A 20,127-nucleotide genomic window follows, 5' to 3' on the forward strand; every position below is an offset into this window, starting at 1 on the left:
CCCAGCCCAGTTGACGAGTTACTGAAAACATGAGAAGTCTGAATGCATGGTGAGATGAGTGCAAACAAGAGTGAATGATCATTCATGCAAAAAACAAGTGCAGGATTCAGAAAACAGGAAAGCATGCTTGTGTGTGAAGTAAGTTGCCACAACGACAACCGTCCATACAAAACAGTGTCATGCATGTGACGACAATGAGATGCAAATGAAAACTGAAACAGTGCTAGTACAAGCTAGTATGTATCAAAACAACAACAAGCCTCACTGGAATCAAGTAGACAACATTCATACGAATGAAACAAAAAAAGCGTCAGAAATGTAGTGCGAGACATGAAAATCAAGCTTACCCCAAAACAACTGAGTTGAATGTGTCGACGACACCAAGATATAATGTGGATGTCAGAGCTACAAGATCGATGTGACGAATGAGCTCTGCAACGTCGAGTTGATGAGTTTCGATAAAATCGAGGTAGTAATGCCAATGCCACAAATCTAGGGAAAGCGACACTTGGAGGGAGGTTTCTAAAATTATCCTTGCATGTAACCTCCAACTGCTAAAAATAGATCCCTGAAACAAGGGATTCCTTTACATGTTGCCTTGGGAGGAGTAGCCCATGCATGAAAATCAATTTTTCTTGGTCCCAGAGGGAACCGGTCAACTCAACTACACATGCAACAGTCTGCTCATCTGGGAGGAAAAAATTGCACATTTCTGGGAGGGAGTTGGGTTGGATTCCTAGAGGGATTGCGCAATTTCTGGGCAGAGTAGCTGACTGCTGCCCAAAATTGCACAATTTATGGGCTATGTAGCCGTGTTGGGAGGAATTGCATGATTTTCTAAGTGAACAGTGACAGGTAGATTTGCGGGATTCTGGAGCCCAGCAACGCGCCAAACAGAATTGTGCAATTTCTCGAGGGAAGGTTGGTTGCCCTACAACATTGCGCAATTTCTTGAGGGATTTGCTCAGCTTGTAGCTGGACCAACTCCGGTGAAACAACCTATGAGGGTGATGTATCAATCTCTCATGGGTAGGTTGTCATTCTGCGAGAAAAACATTGGAGCTTGTGTACTTGACAAGACAGGACATGTTGTTGTGAAAGGTTGATAGGGAGGCTCCAAAACGAAGCTAAGGAAAAATTTTGGAGGGTGGTTTTAGCCGCTACAAGAGAAATATAATCAGCTCTAATGCAATGATAAAGATTCTAAAGAAAGAAAAATGAGGCATAATTGCACAATTATGCTCACTAGAGGTTCCCACATCGAAATCATCTATTTCTCGAGATCTTAAAAAAGTCTTGGACAATCATTCCAAGGTATTTGAGACTCCTAAAGGCCTCCCACCTATTTGTGATCATGATCATGCAATTCATTTGAATCCAGGAAGTGTTCCTCCAAACATCAAGCCTTATAGATACCCTTATGCCCAAAAGAGTGAAATTGAATGTATGGTTATAGAAATGCTAGAGGCTAGTATAGTTCAACCGAGTCAAAGTTCTTTCTCCACTCCAGTAGTATTGGTGCACAAGAAGGATGGGTCATGGCACATGTGTCTAGATTATAGGGAGCTCAACAATATCACTATTAAAGATAAATTTCCCATGCTTGTCATTGATGAATTATTGGATGAATTGCATGGATCAATTTACTTCACCAAGTTGGATCTTTGTTCAGGATATCATCAAATCAGAATGAATACTAAAGACATTTTGAAGACAACATTTAGAGCTCATGAGGGTCATTATGAATTTTTAGTCATGCCTTTTGGCCTTACTAATGCACCTTCTACATTTCAAGGTTTGATGAATTCCATTTTCAAACCCTTCCTTAGAAAATTTTTGTTAGTATTTTTCAATGATATAGTAATCTACAGCAAGTCTTGGAAAGATCATGTTGAACATGTTGATAGGGTTCTCAAACTATTAGAAGAGAAACAAGTATATGCAAAAAGCTCCAAATGTTTCTTTGGAGTACAAGAGGTGGAATATCTAGGTCATATTGTATCTCATGAAGGTGTTAAGGTAGACCCTAGAAAAATTAAAGTTATTAAGGAATGGAAAATCCCCACATCAATAAAGCATCTACGAGGATTTCTTAGGTTGACAGGGTATTATCGCAAGTTTGTCTAGAATTATGGGAGAATAGTAGCACCTTTAACAACATTGTTGAAGAAAGATGCATTTTCATGGATTCCAGAAGCAATGAAAACCTTTGCACATCTTAAAGAGTAAATGTGCTAAGAACCAGTCTTAGCTACGTCGGACTTCACAAAAACCTTTATTGTGGAATGTCATGCCTCAGGAAATGGAATTGGTGTTGTTTTAATGCAAGAAGAAAGACCCATTTCTTTAGAAACTCATCCAATCAAATAAAATTATTTACACAAATCTATTTATGAGAAGGAAATGTTGGCAATACTACATGCACTTAAGAAATGGAGACCTTACCTAATGGGTAGACACTTCAAGGTAAAAAAGGATCATGATAGTCTTAAAAACCTTTTAGAACAAAGATTATCTTTAGAAGAGCAGCAAAAATGGGTCACAAAGATGTTGGGTTATGACTTTGAAATCATCCACAAAAAAGGGAAGCAAAATGTTGTGGTAGATGCATTCTCAAGAAAGGATGAGGATGTGGAAGTATTGCTTTGCGTCATTTCTATTATCCAACCAGATTGGATAAATGAAGCAAGGGATGAATGGAAGAATGATGAAGAAGTGTGGGCACACATTCAAATGTTACAACAAGATCCCAGTACTATGATACATTTAGCTGTAAAAATGATTCGTTATGGTATAAAGATCGCTTATACCTATGTAAGAATTCTCAACTTAGACAAAAGATTCTTATGGAATTGCACACCTCTCCCTTAGGATGGCACTCAGGATTTTTAAAAACTTACCACAGGGTTAAGAAGGATATTTTTTGGGATGGCATTAAATCAGATATTCAAAATTTTGTGGTGGAATTTTTGGAATTCCAACAAAATAAAGTTGAAGCAATTAAGACCCCAGGCCTATTACAACATTTATCCATTCCAAGATAACATTGGGAGGAGATGTCAATGGATTTTATCACAGGTTTACCCAAGTATGAAGGAAAGAGTGTCAACATGGTGGTAGTTGATAGACTTACCAAGTATGCACATTTTGTGCGTTATCGCATCTATTTAAAGCAAGTACAATTTCTACTGCATTTATGCAAACAATTCAAAATCTACATGGAAACCCAAAGATTACTGTAAGTGATAGAGATCCCATTTTCACTAGAAATTTTTGGACTGAATTATTCTCAACTCTTGGTACATAGTTAGCTCATAGTTCATCTTATCATCCTCAATCTGATGGGAAAACTGAGATAGTAAACAAATGTTTGGAAGGATATCTTCGTTGTTTTGTATCTGATAAACAGACATAATGGGTCAAATGGTTACCTTTGGCTGAATGGTGGTATAACACTTCCTTCCATACTACAACAAAAATGACCCCATTTATGGCACTTTATGGATATCATCCACCATCCATCACATCATATTTAAGAGAAAATTCTAAGGTTCAAGCAGTGGAAGATCACATCGAGCATCAAAAATAGGTTCTCCAACTCTTAAAGGATAACCTCACTTTGGTACAGAATAGAATGAAATAATAGGAAAATCAACATCACAATGAAGGAAGTTTTGATGTAGGTGACTGGGTATTCCTATGGCTACAACCATATAAACAAATGTCCCTCAAGCAAGCTAAGAAGGATAATAAATTATCACCAAAGTATTATGGTCCGTACAAGGTGTTGCAAAAGACTGGTACTATGGCATACAAATTGGAGCTTCTTGCAGCTTCCCGAGTGCGCCCAGTTTTCCACGTTTCATGCTTAAAGAATGTTATAGGTGAAAAACTCCCAGTTCAAACAATATTTTCAGAACTTGACGAGGAAGGAAAAATCATATTAGAACTTGAAGAAGTCACAGAAACAAGAACTTGATAAATACCAAATCAATCAATTTCGAAGTATCTCATCAAGTGGAAGAGCTTACCTGCTGAAGATTCCATATGGGAGGGTGATAATTTTATACGCAAGTATCCAGAACTTCTCAAGCATTAAGGACAACACTTTTTTGAAGGACAGAGGCATGTTAGTTCCCTTTAATACTAGTGGTTCCCCCATTACTATTGTCATTGTAGCCCTTATTTTTATTGTTGTGCCGCTATTGTCCCCATATTGTTATTATTGTGCCCCATAGAAGCCCACTATTGTTATGTTTGTGCCCTTATATTATTATTGTTATGTCGTCTTTGATTATATTGTGACCCATTAGAATCCTATATATAGAAAGGAGGTTTTGTCATTTGTATCATCGAATAATTATGCATTTGTGTAATGTGTTGTAGACTACTTTGTCATTTAAATTTTCATTTTTAATATTACTCAAAATTAAAAAAAAAAATGGAATATTAAGTTTTGAAAATCAAAAGAGAATTAGAAATTTTTGAATATTACTTACACTAACAACGGAAATAAAGATGTTATGAAAGTGGGCCCGATCCATCGGTTAAAGCCCGAACATGTCAATGAAGTGTGATCAAAGATCGACAAGGGAGACAGGTAAAGTGTTTTGTGGAGGAACAAGGAGCATGGGTTATAATTCATAGCCCAACCCCCATAGTCGACCCTAATGTCAACATGGCTGACTAAAATAAATGGCCCATGATCGCTGCGGGGGTTCATCCTTGATCAAACACCCATACACTCCCTACCCCTGGAGTGGGCCACCCAGCATTGTTTGCTCCACATCACCTCCACCACGCCATACACCACTCCTATTAATTTCCATCCAGCTCACCCATCATACCTCATCACCTCATCTGCCACTCCATTAATTCATTACATTAATTGCGATTTTCCCTCTGTTTTTCTTACCATATATAAAAGGAAAGTGAAAACCCCATTGCATTAGTCATTTTTTTTATTACCGAGCGACTTCACCTCTAGTTCAACATTCCGAGTCAACAACTGTCATACATAGATGCCATGGCCAAAGAATTAAGTTCTTCCTCTATCATCCATACCCCATTAATGGAGGTTTAACATGATATTTTTGACACCTTTTGCACAATTAAGCACCTTTCCTTGTTCACGAAGTCACTCTGAACCATAAAAAGACCCTTGTATTCATGACAATGGTTAGGTCAGGTGTTTTAGCAACATTTGTCCCAAAAGCTCACTTGTTCCCTAAATTCATTCAGTAGTTAGCCTCATAAATGTACCCTAAGAAATGTTTTGTAATGAATCAGTTCGGGGAGAACGTTTTCCAAGTAACCTCTCAGTTAATTCACCAAGCTTTGAATTACCCTGTATCTAGAACTTATACCACCTTTACTGGAGATTCTTTGGTCTCATATTATGATAACCTGTCATCCCAGGAGTTTTCTTATGCTACCTCATTCTTAGCTCCTAAATCTGGACAATTCTCTCTAGATGGAAATGTGTTTTCTTTAGACATATTTGTAGTAGATATAAGACCAATATTGCAAGTGATTTCTAAGATTTTAGGAAGGAAGACTCTAGACAGGTTGATAAAGAAGTGTTGGGATTTTTCTCTTTGGTGATGAAACTAGAAGTAGTACAAGATATTCCAACATTTTGGGTAGAAACTATTAATATGCAATTCATGACTCTGTCACTTACTGGTTCCTTCAAGTTTCCTTCAATTCTTACTTATTTATTTCTATACCATAATGCTGAACATTTTACAAGCTTGGAACTAAATATTGTTGACATAAATAAAAAGAAGCAGTTAGTGGTATTTAGGACAAACCTGATAAGGGGTGATCCAGGAGATGGTGGCTTGTTTGAATTCACTTCTTTATTCCTTCCAGTGGCCTACAAGTTCTTTAATGGGACCTTGTCCCCAACATTTCTTCCCAAAGCTCAAGAATTCATTCGATTGAGCAAGGATGTAAGGTGTCGAGACTGGTTCGTATTTGAAGAACATGTAGAGATCAGGCTTTATGGAGCCTCAATCAAACCATATAGGTTACCGAAATTTGTGCCAATGAGACTCTTTCCTCTATATTTAATCAGATAGAGCTTGAATGTGGATCAGGTTCATTTTGTCCCCATGAAGAATGCCTATTCTTTAAATTGTCTTGATTAGTGGGACCCTTCATTGTGAACACTAGATAAGCTGCTCAAGAGGTTGAGAAATTATTGGATGACATGTGTCTCTTACAGGTGGTTGAGTGGGATTATGATCCTGATCAAATTATTTCAAAAATAAGGTTAGAGAATGGATATTCAGCCTTTGTGCATGAAAGTAGACTGGAAATGGAGAAAATGGCAAATGGAGGCCTACATAGCACCAAAGGGGTAGAGATTGAAACCCTTAGTATTTCAGAAAAAGGTTCCAAGAGGGCTAGAGAAGATGTTATTGATCTTAATGAAGAAGAACTAGAAGCAGCAAAAAGGACTGTGGATGCAATGTCTTCAGCACAACCTAGTTTAGTAATCTAATTAGGAGAAACAGAGGGTGCACTAGCTTCTCCATCCTCTAGAGAACCTGTTCGTGATCAGGTTCCTCTGATTCAAAGCATGTTTGCCCAGATATCTGAGAGAAATCAGAAAGTAAAGTCAAATATGGAGGCTCAGGCTGAGTCTCAAGTTATTCTTGAGCAAACCTAGTTATTGTTTGCTACGGACTTAGAGAAAAGTCAACTTAAAATGGCATTCTCTCATCTTTCTAAGATGTTAGTTGGGTCCACCAGTCATTTAAGAACCATTAATTTGACTGTTGATACTCATAAGCTCCCTACGCTTGACAATATCAATTTACACATGCAGACTAGGAAATTGATTGTCAATGATTTACATCAGACAAATGCATTTGCTATTAAAGCAAAGAAAATTCTACATAAATTAATTCAATAATTAAATTTGGAGAAAGCCAACTCTAGGGCTCTGAATTCCCAGGTGGATGAATTAAAGAAAATTATTATTAAAATAGGAGCCAACGCTAATGATCAACCTGCAATACAAAAATTGTTGCAATATGCTAAGTCAGATAATGGAATTTTAAAGAAGAAGTTGAATCTGCCAACAAGTGAGCATCTTATGGTTGTAGGGATAGTTGAAGTTGAGAATGAAAAGGAGAAGATGTTACAGGGTGTATTACAGAAAACTGAAGAAGTTTCTTTACTTAAAGAATCATTGGATAAGCTGCAAAAACAAGTGGATACTCATGTTTGCACAGTAGTGATGCTAGCCAATACAGAGGATCCGGTAGCATAGATATTACAACTAGACATAGTTAAAGATGGCCGAGCATGATGTGAATAAAGCACAAAGGGACATGGAAACAGCTTGTAAACTCTTAAACATAAGTGAAGAAGCTAGAATGGAGAAGGAAAACACAAAGAAATACATAGAAGACCTTCTAAGGGCTGAAGAGGAAATTAAAAGGATGAAGGAGAAGATGAAGGGAAATATGTCCTTAATTCAAGTTAGGGAGATTCTATGGGATGAAATTCTTGAAGTTATTAGGAGCATCTGGGAGTTCCTTGTTATTATGTTTGATGAAAAATCAATTGTCAGAGATATGGAAAGTGTGGTTATGCAAGAAAAACAGAAAGCATTAGACAGATCAAAGTTTTAAAAAAATGATAGATTTTATTAAATCTAAGTTTGCTTTAGAGCTAAAGGAGCATGACATTACAGACATAACACTATGTGCAATAGATTTTAATAAGGTGATTGTCAGAAACATTTATAGAAATACTGTTGAGAAGAAGATAAATGAGATAAAAGAATTAGTTTCCAAGTTTAACATCTTGTTTAATAAAGGAGTTAGAGCTCGGCTTCCCTCTTGCTGGGATTTACGAGGAAACTTGCTACCATGGAAAACATATGAGACTTTGCTAGTTGAGGTGAAAATCAAAGTTTACAAAACCCATGAGAAGACAATAGTATTGAAGGGAGAAAATATTGTGAATTATCTTAATAAAGATTTTAAGCTTCTGTGGATGGTGAAGACTTTGTTTACAGACAATCCTACTTATAGTAGGATTACAACATGCAAAATGGAACTCAACAAATTGGAAGAAGCACCAAAGTCACATGTACCATTGTGGAGAAAATGCAAAGAGTGAATGATAGAGCAGACAAAAGATGCACCAACAGGATCATGTACTCAAGCCATTGATTCGAACAGTGACCAACAATCACCAATCATAGTTTAATTCCTTTCCATTTTATGTTATTTTATTTCCTGAGGAAAACATGGTGTCTTTCACCCTCCAATGTAATGTCTTGAAATGACTTTTTATTTTAGGTAGTAGAAAGTAGTTAAGTAGTTTGACAGTTTCGTTAGTTACCAACTATCCTATGATGTCTAAAAAGAGGAAAAATCAAAGGTAATGTAAAGGGGGTTACCCCCTCGAAGAGGTTTATTTTCAAGGCGTTGATGTATCTTTTCTTCTATTTTGTGAGTTGGTTCCATAACAAAGAAATAAATGAATTCTTAAGTTTTTATTTGATTAGTATATAAATTTGAGAAAAAAATTGTAAATCTTGTCATTATAGAATTATATTACTTTGATTAAGTAGATAAGTAAATTTCAGTAAGTGAAATGAATAGAATTATTTAAGTGAAATGAATAGAATTTTGATATGATGGACCTTACTGATAAAAAAATATACAAATTATATAACATAATTATGATATTGTGCAGAACAAGTAAAATATATAGAATTATATAACATAATTGTGATATTGTGCAGAACAAGTAAAATTTCAATATTCCATATTTAAAATGTGTCACATCAGAGAAGAAACCAAAAATGAACACTAAAACTTAGGAGAGATGAAACGTTCCTTGAGTCAATTACATGAATTTAAATATTTTACAACTCACATCAAATGGGGGGCTGTAAAATGGTTAGTGAGGGAGAAAGCCCAGTAGATGAAATGTGAGAGAATTGGGATATGCAAGTACAAAGTGGAGGTTGTAGATTAGGTTGTATAGTACAAACTAAAGATAGGGTACATCTATCATCATTACAAAATAAGAGGTGAAAGATTTGAACCAATAGTGTTTTAGATAAATGAATTTAAATATTATTTAAAATTAATAAATTTCAATTTATAATGTTAAAGTTTTGATAAATTTCATTCTTTTTTGTCAAAGGGAATCTAATACTTGGTCAATGAAAAACTCAATGCAATATATGGTGCCCTACTGCAGGTGTAATAATATTAGATAACCAAGACAAAGAAATGAGCAATGGACTAGGAAAAGGAAATAAGATACCAATGTTGAAAAATGACCAATTTGCAAAGTATATTATCATTTTTGAAAGCGTACAGGCATCAATTAACTTCAAAATGGATGCATAAATATACAATATGGAAATGTGCTTTAGAAATGGAAATGAGTGGTGTCAATATTAGACTATTATTAGAGAATATTATGATAATACTTATGAGGTTCCTACCCAACCAAAAAATTGCATTACAAGTTTATGAGCATATGTTAGTGTGTTGAATATGCTTGAAATATTTTACCTATATACTTAAATAGTTTCTATGCCAGTCCCTTCCTAGTGGGCTTATTGGGTCCATTCTTCAGTAGTCGCTCCCTCTAGATCGGAAAAGGATACCCTTTCCCCCTACTCCTTCCCATTCAACTCTCTGGGCTCTCTGGGAAACCATTATAATGGAGAGCCCATTTAGAAACTTTTTGTTAGGGCGATTTCAGTTCTATTTGATTAGAGCTTATAAAGGGAGATTGTTTCTTGGGTACTATTGTAGTGACTACAACCACCCTCCAAAATTTTTCATATGCTTCGATTTTGGAGCCTCCCTTCTTATCCACATAAGCTCATCTTGCATTGATCTAGGTATTCATGCCTCGACTGACACTTATATTTTCACTTTTTGATTGTGTTTTCTCACTTAGCCGATTCTTCTAAGTCACAAGTTGATCTCCCAACTTAGTCTCACAGCAGTTTGGGCTTGCCTCCAAAAACTGTGCAATCCTTGAGGCCGAGCAATCTTGATGATGGGAATTTCGGTCCTGACTAGGAGTCTGCCTTGAGCTCATAAATTACGTAGTCATGGGAGGAAGCTCAACATTTAGCTCATAAACTACGCAACACTCACTAATATTAGAAACTATGTAGTGCTCTGAGATGGAAAGTTTCTCCACTCCCTAGAACTATGCAGTCTTTCTAGTGTGGTGCATGGAAATTTTCCCCGAAAAAGTAAAAAGGAAAAACAAAAGAGAATCCCTAAATAATAGGGATCTATTTTATTATCCCAAGGGAGGCACTTGCATTATTTTTTGATACTTCCACCAAGTGTCACTTTTTCCTTGATTTTAGGTATAAGGGTCTTAAAACCTAATTCACCCAAATCTATTTAGTCGACGCTTCGCTAATTTTCACACTAGATCTTGGAGCTCTAGCATTCCTGAGGAGATCAAGGAACCTTCAGTGCGATCTTCGTCACTTTTCTAGGTGGGTTTTTCTTTTTTTCATCTATTGCCGCCTTTTCTGTTTCTTTTTGTCGTTTGGCTTTATGTGAGTGTTGTTTCAATTGTTTCTCTTCATAGTTGTTGGAATTTTATCTTGTTTTAAATTTTAGAAGTGTTTTTTTAAGTTTTCGATTACCTTTCACAAGTGTCACATTAATTTTCCTGTTTTTGCACGAATGGTTATCATTGTGGCGATTCTCCTCACATACTTCATTTTCCTTATTATTGCACTTGATTCATATGCATTTACTCACACTTAGTGAGATCTTCACTCAAATTCACACTATCTCTCAGACCTAGTCATTCTCCACACTTTCCTTGGGTAGATCTGCACTTCCCTTCATTGGTTTACATTTTTCCTGGCCGGCACTATACAATCCTAAGGCTCAAGCCAAAATCTTGGCCTTCAGAATTGCACAGTCCAAGTTGGCTCCAACTGCGCACTACGCACTTCCAGAAGCCAACCTGTCATCTTGGCCACTGAGGCTATGTAATGAGAAATCTCTCACAGGCCTCTGCCCAGTATGAACTACACATTATGTAGTTTCAATCCATAATCTTCGACCTTGGCTATTGGGAAAATGAATAGCGTAGTTCCCATAGCAAGCTAGTCCCTCTTTCCAATGAGAATTATGCAATCCTCCCCATCAGATGCCTAATTTCTTGCTTGAACTTTCCTTGTAAGTAGATTTTCTTAAGATTGAACTTTGCTTGCCATGATGTTATCAGGAAAACTAGTGTCCATTCAGAGCTGCTAGTCCCACTAAGATAGGTAGCTATCTTAGAAACAAACAAACCAAAGTTACTTTTGTTTTTCTTTATGATAGATAGATGAGAGAGGAGCAGAGAGTACCAACCTTAGCCTTTCGCCAATCTCCTTACTTGTTTCCTCTCTCCCTTGATAGAGCTTTTGCCACTCCTTTCTAACTTGTCTCACTTCAAAGAACACCTGTAGAGTCAAAGAAGCAAAATACCATCAAAGCATAAAGATCTATAACCATAAAAATATAGGATTAGATGTACATTGACCATACAAATGCATATACAAATACAATATTCAGAGATATACAAGTATATGGAGGAAAACTCAAATAGCTTTATTGATAGAAGTAGTAGAAGAGAGGATTACAACCAAGTTGTTTGATCCAGCACCATCCTCCCAGCATGAAAGCCCTCTTCACTTCATAAAAAGCAAGATCACTCAACAATACAATGTCTCAAAGAGAAACTAACAACACTTCCTTACAAATTACAAAATTCCAGCCTCTGGATCTCTAAGATGAGGGATCCATATATAGATGTTTGCAAGAGAGTGAGTCAGCTTCTGGGACTTTGATTAGTGTCATTTCACTAATAGTTCTTGGTTCCACTTGGAGATTCCATGATCTCTTACTCATCCCTGGGTGAATTCAGAGAGGCAAGTGTCATATGAGCAGTTTCTAGAAGATTCTTTGAGTTTCCACCTAGCAAACTGTTTCTGCCATTTGTCTGCTCTCACTCATCGCACCCTACAGAAGGGATTTTTAGTATGCATCATACCCTTTGTGTGTAGGAGATGAGATGCATCCCACCCTCAGTATGGAGCAGTCTATATGGTCTAGTTTTGATCGGTTTTGAGCAGTTGTTCAGGGAGAACTTCTGGGAAATGATGTAATCAGTTGACCTTGATCCTTTAGGGTTTGAACTAACACTTTTAGGGGTTTAGAAGCCCTTGGATTATGGACATATGTGATTGGGGTTGCAGTGCCCAAATATGTCTATAACAGTTGCCCCTTAAAGCATGAGGTCATAAATTTTCTGATATCGGGTGAAATGCTTTATCATGAGGATCCAAGGTTTTTCGAACTGGAAGGTGACCTATAACAAGATACAATACAATACATTATCTTCATAATATTTTCATGATCTAGCTGAGGCGGGAATTCCCATTCTCAGCTTTATAAGTTCATTTTCATGTACATAGGACAAACAATCATCTGTGTGGCAGATTGGTGATTCTGGTAGAGCCATCATCCCTTAGCTTGGATGCTTATCTGTGCAGCTGTGATGTACATTTGATGTCCTTATTTTCCTGAATATATCACAGCCCAGATGGATGAAACTAGATCCAGGGTCTTCAAACTCGTTCAATCTTCACCCGAAGTACAAGTTGATCCATGTGAAAAGATGTTCTGATGTCGAACATGGAAAGACATCACCTGATTAGCAGCCAATGGTGTAAGTTGTTAACAGGTGCAAGAGGAATCATCGATAATGATGATGACCCTCAAGGTATTGCAGTATAATTCATGTGGTGTGAATACATGAGTTTATGTCGAACACCACACAAAATCTTTCGGTCGAAGATCATTGATGTAAACTTGTCGCCGGAAGTTAGAAACTTGCCATTGAGGCATGCAAGCTTCAAAGTACAAAAGGGTTGTTCCTAAGTCAACTTCTTGGATAATGAGTTGACGTTGACAAGAAGTGACCCATCATGGGAGGGCCTTAATGAATACCACATCTACGACACGGAACGGAGAAAATGATTTTGTGGAGGTGAAAACGATCTGATGATACAAGGTTCAGGGTGGTGGTCATGAAGAATGGAGCGTTAAGTTATTACATCGGATGAGGCGTTAGCTGGGTTGGTGAATTCTCTGAGTGACTTCTCTTGAACATATTGGTGACACTGGAATGGATAAAAGGTAATCTCACACTGAATCAGTAAGACAACTTCCAGGCCATACACCAGCTGAAAGGGTTTAAATCTGGTTGCATTCCTCACTGATGTCCTATATGCCCACAAGGCTGAGTATAGGATTAGGTGCCAAATCTGTCTGTGGACTCCAATCATCCTTTGTAGCATGTGCTTCAGGAATTTGTTGATGGCCTCAACTTGTCTGTTAGCTTGCGGATAAAACGAAGTAGAACTGTCATGGGACAATCCTAATTTGACGGCCAATTTGACCATCATGTGATTTTGGAAACGTGATCCATGATCTGTGCCTATAGCTTGTGGAACATCGAACCTAGATACTACATGATTGACAAAGAAAAGAGTAGTCGTTTCACCGCTGTTGTTTAATGTAGGCATCGCCTCGGCCGATTTCATAAAATAGTCAAATGCGACTATGATATACCCATGCCCACCCGCTGAGGTGGGGTTACACGTCATGAAATATATCCCGCATTTGGCGAATGGCCCAACAACAACTACTAGATGCAGAGGTGTGGGTGGTATTCTGCTTTTGCGGTTGAAGATTTGACAAGCATGGCAACTTCTGATTGTGGTTATGCAATGTTTGAACCTTGTTGGCCAGAAGTAACCTGCTCGTAAAATATTTTGTGCCGTAGTGTAACCAGATTGATGCCACCCACATGCGCCTGAATGATAATCATTCAGGACATTTTCAGCCTCCTCATGGGTAAGGCACCTTCGCAGAACTGTATCGATACCGTGATGGTAAAGTGTATCACCGACAATCATGTAGTCTTTTGCTTGGTATCGAGTACGTCGTTGTTCTGAGTGAGAGGTATTAGGCATGTATGTTTGGGTTTGAAGATAGATGATTATATCTCCATACCACAGATCGCTCGATGATATCTGAAACAAAGACTCATCCACGATTGATGCTTTGGATGTTGAATCATTGGACGACGATGGGAAGTCACATAGTAACTCCGCGAATACTAGAGATTTCTTTGATTTGGATTTTACGAATTCCAGATCAAACTCTTGCAAAATGGCTATCCATTTTGAATATTTTCCCCCAAGTAACTGACATGATAGGATGTAAGTCATAGGGTTGCAATTTGACAAAATGGTAGTTTTGTGAAAGAGGATATAGTGTCGAAATCTCTGTACTGCTTGAACAGCTGCAAGAGCCAACTTTTCAACATAGGAGTACTTGCTTTCTTTATCATTTAAGTTTTGGCTTAAATAATATATAGGATGTTCGATTCCATTGTATTCTTGAACTAAAACCATTGCGATGGTTGTATCTGCTACAACTAGATACAGGTTAAATTATTTTTGATAGTCAAGAGTGTACATTAATGATGCTTTTATTAGGGATTCCTTTAGAGCATCAAAAGAAGCTTGTGCAATCTGATCCCAGTTGAAGGGTACTTCTTTTTTCAAAAAACACATATAACCTTTAGCAAGTTTAGTGTAATTTGGAATGAACCTCATCAGAAAGTTTGCTTTCCCTTGGATTTTCCGAATCTAAAGCAAATTTGAAGGTGGAGGCATATTGATGATTGCCTGAACCTTACATGGGTTGAGTCGAATCCCATCCTTAGAAACCACGAAGCCAAGTAAATGACCAGAACCGCCACAAAACACACAGTTGTGTGGATTGAGTCATATTTGTAGTGTCGGCAACATAGAAATATAGCTCTCAAATGTTGTGGATGATCAGTCCGCTTTTGCAAATGAGCCGATAGATCATCGCGATATGGTTGAACAATGGTCTTGATGTCATGGAAGGCATATTTCATAGCCCTCGGAAAAGTTTCCCCTCCGTTTTTTAAACCAAAAGGTAGTTTGCGGTACGTGAATGTGCCCCATGGACATATAAATGCAGTCTTCGACTGGTCCTGTGGGCAAATATTTATTTGATTATACCCAGAAAATCCATCCATAAATGAAAAGATTTTGCATTCGGCACATTCATCAATTATCTAGTTGATGAAGGGTGTAGGGTAGTTTTCTTTTGGACAAGCTTGATTTACATCCATATAATCAACGCACACTCTAATCGTTCCTTGATTTTTCATCAGAGGAACAATATTTGATACCCAATCAGTTAGAGGAACTGGGTAAATGAAACCAGCATGTAAAATGTTTTCAACTTATGCCTTGATGGCAGCGGCTTTCTTCGGGTGCACCTATCGAAGCTGTTGTCATACCAGTTTGACATCTGCATCTTGATTTCGTGTTCAACTATGCTCGAGTCAATTCCTGGAATTTCTTCATATGACCATGCAAAGAAATCTCTGAATTTGTGAAAGAGAGCGCAATATATTTCCAGTTCTGAAGAAGAACAAGATTTGCCAATATGAATATTCTCTACAACATTAGGTTTGGTCGAGATATTTATGGTGATAGTTTCTTCAATATTGGATATATTTCACTCGGAATCCACCACATTTAGAGTATTTGATAGAAAATCAAAAACTAAAGGATGATTAAGGTCACTGGGATAATCTTCATTGTAATCCAGAAGATGGGAACAATGGTGGTAATCTTCCCATGGTGCCTCTCCTATCATCATTGACTGAATAATTCCTTTGTCTGTAGAATGTACATGTGACCAAGGATTTGAAGAGGTGCTATATTCCTTTGACCTATCTATCGAAACACTCAATGAGTGTTGATTTGGGTTTGCCGCCCAGGCCAAGAAAATTGATTGCTACAAAATTTCTAGTGGGCTTGGAGGCAATACCTGTTGATGGTCCATGCTAACAAAATGTTCAGAAATCTTCTAAATGGAAGATATCATATTGTAGGTTTCTATTGTGGCCACTTCCGCCAGATTACTCGGAGGCAGTAGGGAAAAAGTACCCATTAAGGCAGGGTCTTCTAGTAGGCCCACTCCAACATTTGAGGCGAATGAGAGCTTCCATGGATCATTGGAATGCTTCCTGTAACTTGTGAAGTGTTGGGGAGAAAGGTTTGTTGATCAACGATTGTAATTCCTCCTTGAAAGGGAAATGCAATCTTTCTAAAGTAAGATGACACAACAACGGCCATAGCATAAATCTAGGGCCTTCCCAGTTGGATATTGTAATCGAGGTTTCCATCGATAACTTCGATGTCAATTTCTATTGTCTTGCCCCCCAGTTCAACTTGTAAGTTACATAAAATCTCATACGAGGTGTATGTTCATCCATCGAATGCTTTTAATGTCGTTGATGATCTTGACAAGGGTGGTGAGCCTAAATTTTTCCAGCAACTCATTGACATAATGCAGGTAGATGCCCCCTCATCAATAATTGTTCGATGAACAGTTTTGTTGAGGGCTTTCACTTGTATGAGGAAAGCGAGTTGAGCTGGTAACTAAGGTTCATAACCTTTATGATTAAAGGCCACGAGATTGGAATCTGCTGGGTCAATCCCACCTATTGTTGATAATAGAGCTTGCTTTTGGGAGGGGCAATTTTGTAGTACTTCAAGCGTCGACATAGCGGATGGCGATTGGGCCAGATCCTCTACTATATTATAATTCTGTGCTGCACAGGCACAAGGATTAAATATCGATTTGTGTACTACTCCCTTTGGTGGTTTTATCATTAGCTCATGAATGGTGGGTGGCACAACCTCAGTTGAAGTTGTTGTCGAACTACTAGGTTGATCTGCAGTGTTGTTGTTCGACAGTTGTGGATTCCCGTAATCTTTATTCCTTGTTGATATCAAAGCATCATTTTGTTGCTTTGAAATGAACAACATAAGCACTTGGGATGGGGAAGCATTGTCGCTAGAAACCAGATTGGTTTCTGGGTTTGGAAATGGATTAATCAATACCGCTGATGTTTTTGAACTCTTAAAGAACTTCTTAATCTCAGCTTTATACGGACAATATTTCGTCCAATGGTCTTCATCACATATGGGACATGGCCGAGGAGGTTTCTTTTTCCCAGAAGGGTTTTCAGAATATTTTTCAGGAGATGAGTCATCCTGTTTCTTCTTTTTGCTTTTCCCTTTCTTCTTTCCCCTTGGTTGCTTCGGTTCTTTGCCTTTGTCAGATGACACGACATTGACCTCTAAGGCAAGAGGTTCTTCATTTTCATTTTGACTAGAAACCGTACGGGCTTTCTTAGATGTAGCCTTTATGGTTTTTGTGCTTGTCGTACCTATCACACCATCATCAGCATGAGAGTCTTTGTTTGATTTAGGAGGAGGAGGAATGGAAAACTCTGGTCTAGGAGCATCAAGAATTTTGTCATAGAGCATGCCAGACTGAGTATAGATCAAGTCTAGATATTGCATATGAGCAATGACTTACTCTTCAGTGACAACTCCCCCCTTAGCCACATCTTCTATAATAGAAGGTAACAATGACTTAATAAACCATTAAGCTAGCAGCAGATCAGGAACATATGTTTTTACCATTCAATGACGATGTTGCCACTCATGAATATGATCGGATATGTGAGTGGCTGTCATTTGCTTAAAATTGGTAAGAAGCTCCGTTCCTGTTTCGTACCTTATTGGTAACTGAAAATGGGTTAAAAAGGTGGTGGCAAGGGCACTGAAGTTATCAAATGAAGCTCTAGGCAATTTGATGTACCACTTCGCTGCCAGACCAGTTAGCGTTCGCTGAAAAAGGCAAAGCCTAATCGAATCATCATTGAGAGTGTTGGACGAACACTACAAATGAAAGTTCATCACATGATTTGACGGATCACTCGGATTTCCATTGAGTTTAGGAATATCTGACAGAAGTTTATGAGGAATCGTTGGCCACCAAGGGGCATAAGCAATTAGATCATTTGTTAGCCGATTTAGATCTGGTAATTCTAAAGTTGCGACGAAAGGAAACTGTTGATTCAGGTTTGGCGAAGAATACCCAGGATAAGATGGGATCACTTGAGTAGTTGGTCTTTGCATACCAGCATAATGTATTTGATGCTAATAACTTTGATGAGGTTGATGGGCATAACCATTATGATATGATTGATGGTAACCATTCTGAATATACGGCTGCCTATTACACGCAAAGATTTGTTGCTTAGGTCCTCAGTAAGCTTGCTGGAATTACGGTTGTTGATATTGCACCAGCCATGGTTGAGAAGACATTTGCTGTTATCTAATACTGGATGTTTGACCAAGATGAGGGGTGATAGTACCCGTTTGGGCCTGAGTCGCTTCAGTTAAGGAGGCACTAATCGGCGATTGTGATTGAGTCGCAGAGACAAGAGGATGTTGTATCACGAACTGAGAGACTTGAGGTTGACATACAACATGCAGTGCTTATACTTGCGACACCGTCACAATAACCAGTGTAGTGGGAATATTTGACACAGGTTGTTTTGGTTTCATTGAATAAACAACTCTTGGCTATTGAGGCAGTATTGGCACCCCACCACCGGATGTAATTCCAGCTTGACCCGAATTCTGTTGTGAACTCTCATACAGTTGTTCTCTGTAGGTTTTAACCCCGTACAGAAATTACCTGCATACGAATTCTAAAACATAAAAAAATAAACAATGCAAGAGCATAACACATAAAACACATATACACGGAGAGTTTCCCACTCGATCCCAGAACTGGGACTACCAGCTTGATTTTTCATTATGTTCCTTTCAATGTTACAATACATATTTATACATGCTGAAGCATCAAATACTATGGACCGAAAACCATCGCGTCCAATACCATGGACCGAAAACCATCGCATCCAATACCATGGACCGAAAACCATTGCGTCAAAAAAACATGTGCAAAAATCATGCACAAAACCATAGGTGGGTCTGCCCAACCTAACATAGGGTCCAAAACCAAAAAATTTTGGGGCGCTACCCCGGACCCCATAAAGTGGTGTTACGGGTGCCCTTGAAACCCCCTGTTAACTACGTGGAAAGAATATAACACAACCCAACATTCTCCCACTTGTTGTTTTCTTTCCACAAGGGGCCACAAGAGAGCTTAGTCATTTTCCCAGCCCTGAAATGCCCATTGTCTCTCTACACCAAGATAACTTCTCAGAGCTCATAGATTTTTTCAATGCATTTGTAGTATTCTTCAAAGTGTCCACCTTTACCAGCAACACCTTTTTGTCTTCTATCATATCCCTCACAAAGTGATACTGAACATCAATGTGCTTTGTCTTTGAATGATATGCAGGGTTCTTTGCCAAGAAAATTTCACTTTGGTTGTCACAGTCTATACTTATAGCTTCCTATACTAACCCCATACTTGAACACAATCTCTGCAACCAAACTGCTTCCTTGCTTGCATGTGTGGCCGCCATGTTTTCTGCCTCTGTAGTTGACAATGCCACTACAGATTGTTTCTTACTCATCCAACTAACTGCACCTCCAAATAGGTTAAACACATACCCACTTGTAGATCTTCTCTGATCCAGATCTCCAACCCAGTCTGCATCAAAAAAGCCATGAATATCCAACACTCTGTCCAATCCTGGTCTTCCTTGGTAGCACAAGCCATAATCACTAGTGCCACGCAAATACCTAAAAACCCGCTTCACTATTGTCCAGTGCTCCTTCCCTGGTTTTGACATAAGCCTGCTCAATACTCCCACTACATGTGCAATGTCTGGTCTAGTATAGACCATTGCATACATCAGGCTACCAACTGCACTTACATATGGAACACAGGACATGTCCTCTTCCTCTTCTTGTGTCTTGGGACACTGTTCAACAGATAACCTCACACCTACAGGAATAGGAACCTTCACTGGTTTACTATCTTGCATATTAAACCTCTGCAATATTGTCTTGACATACTTCCTCTGGTTTAACTAGAGCTTCCTCTTTGCCCAATCTCTTTTAATTTCCATGCCCAAAATATAGTTTGCAGCATCAAGATCTTTCATGTCGAATTTGGAGGATAATTGGGTGTTCAAATCCTGGATAACTTCTTTGTCATTTCCAAT

The sequence above is a fragment of the Pinus tabuliformis genome, chromosome 9 (genome assembly GCF_031772625.1).
Source record: "Pinus tabuliformis cultivar Carrire ecotype Pingquan chromosome 9, CPIR1, whole genome shotgun sequence".
Taxonomy (NCBI): domain Eukaryota; kingdom Viridiplantae; phylum Streptophyta; class Pinopsida; order Pinales; family Pinaceae; genus Pinus; species Pinus tabuliformis.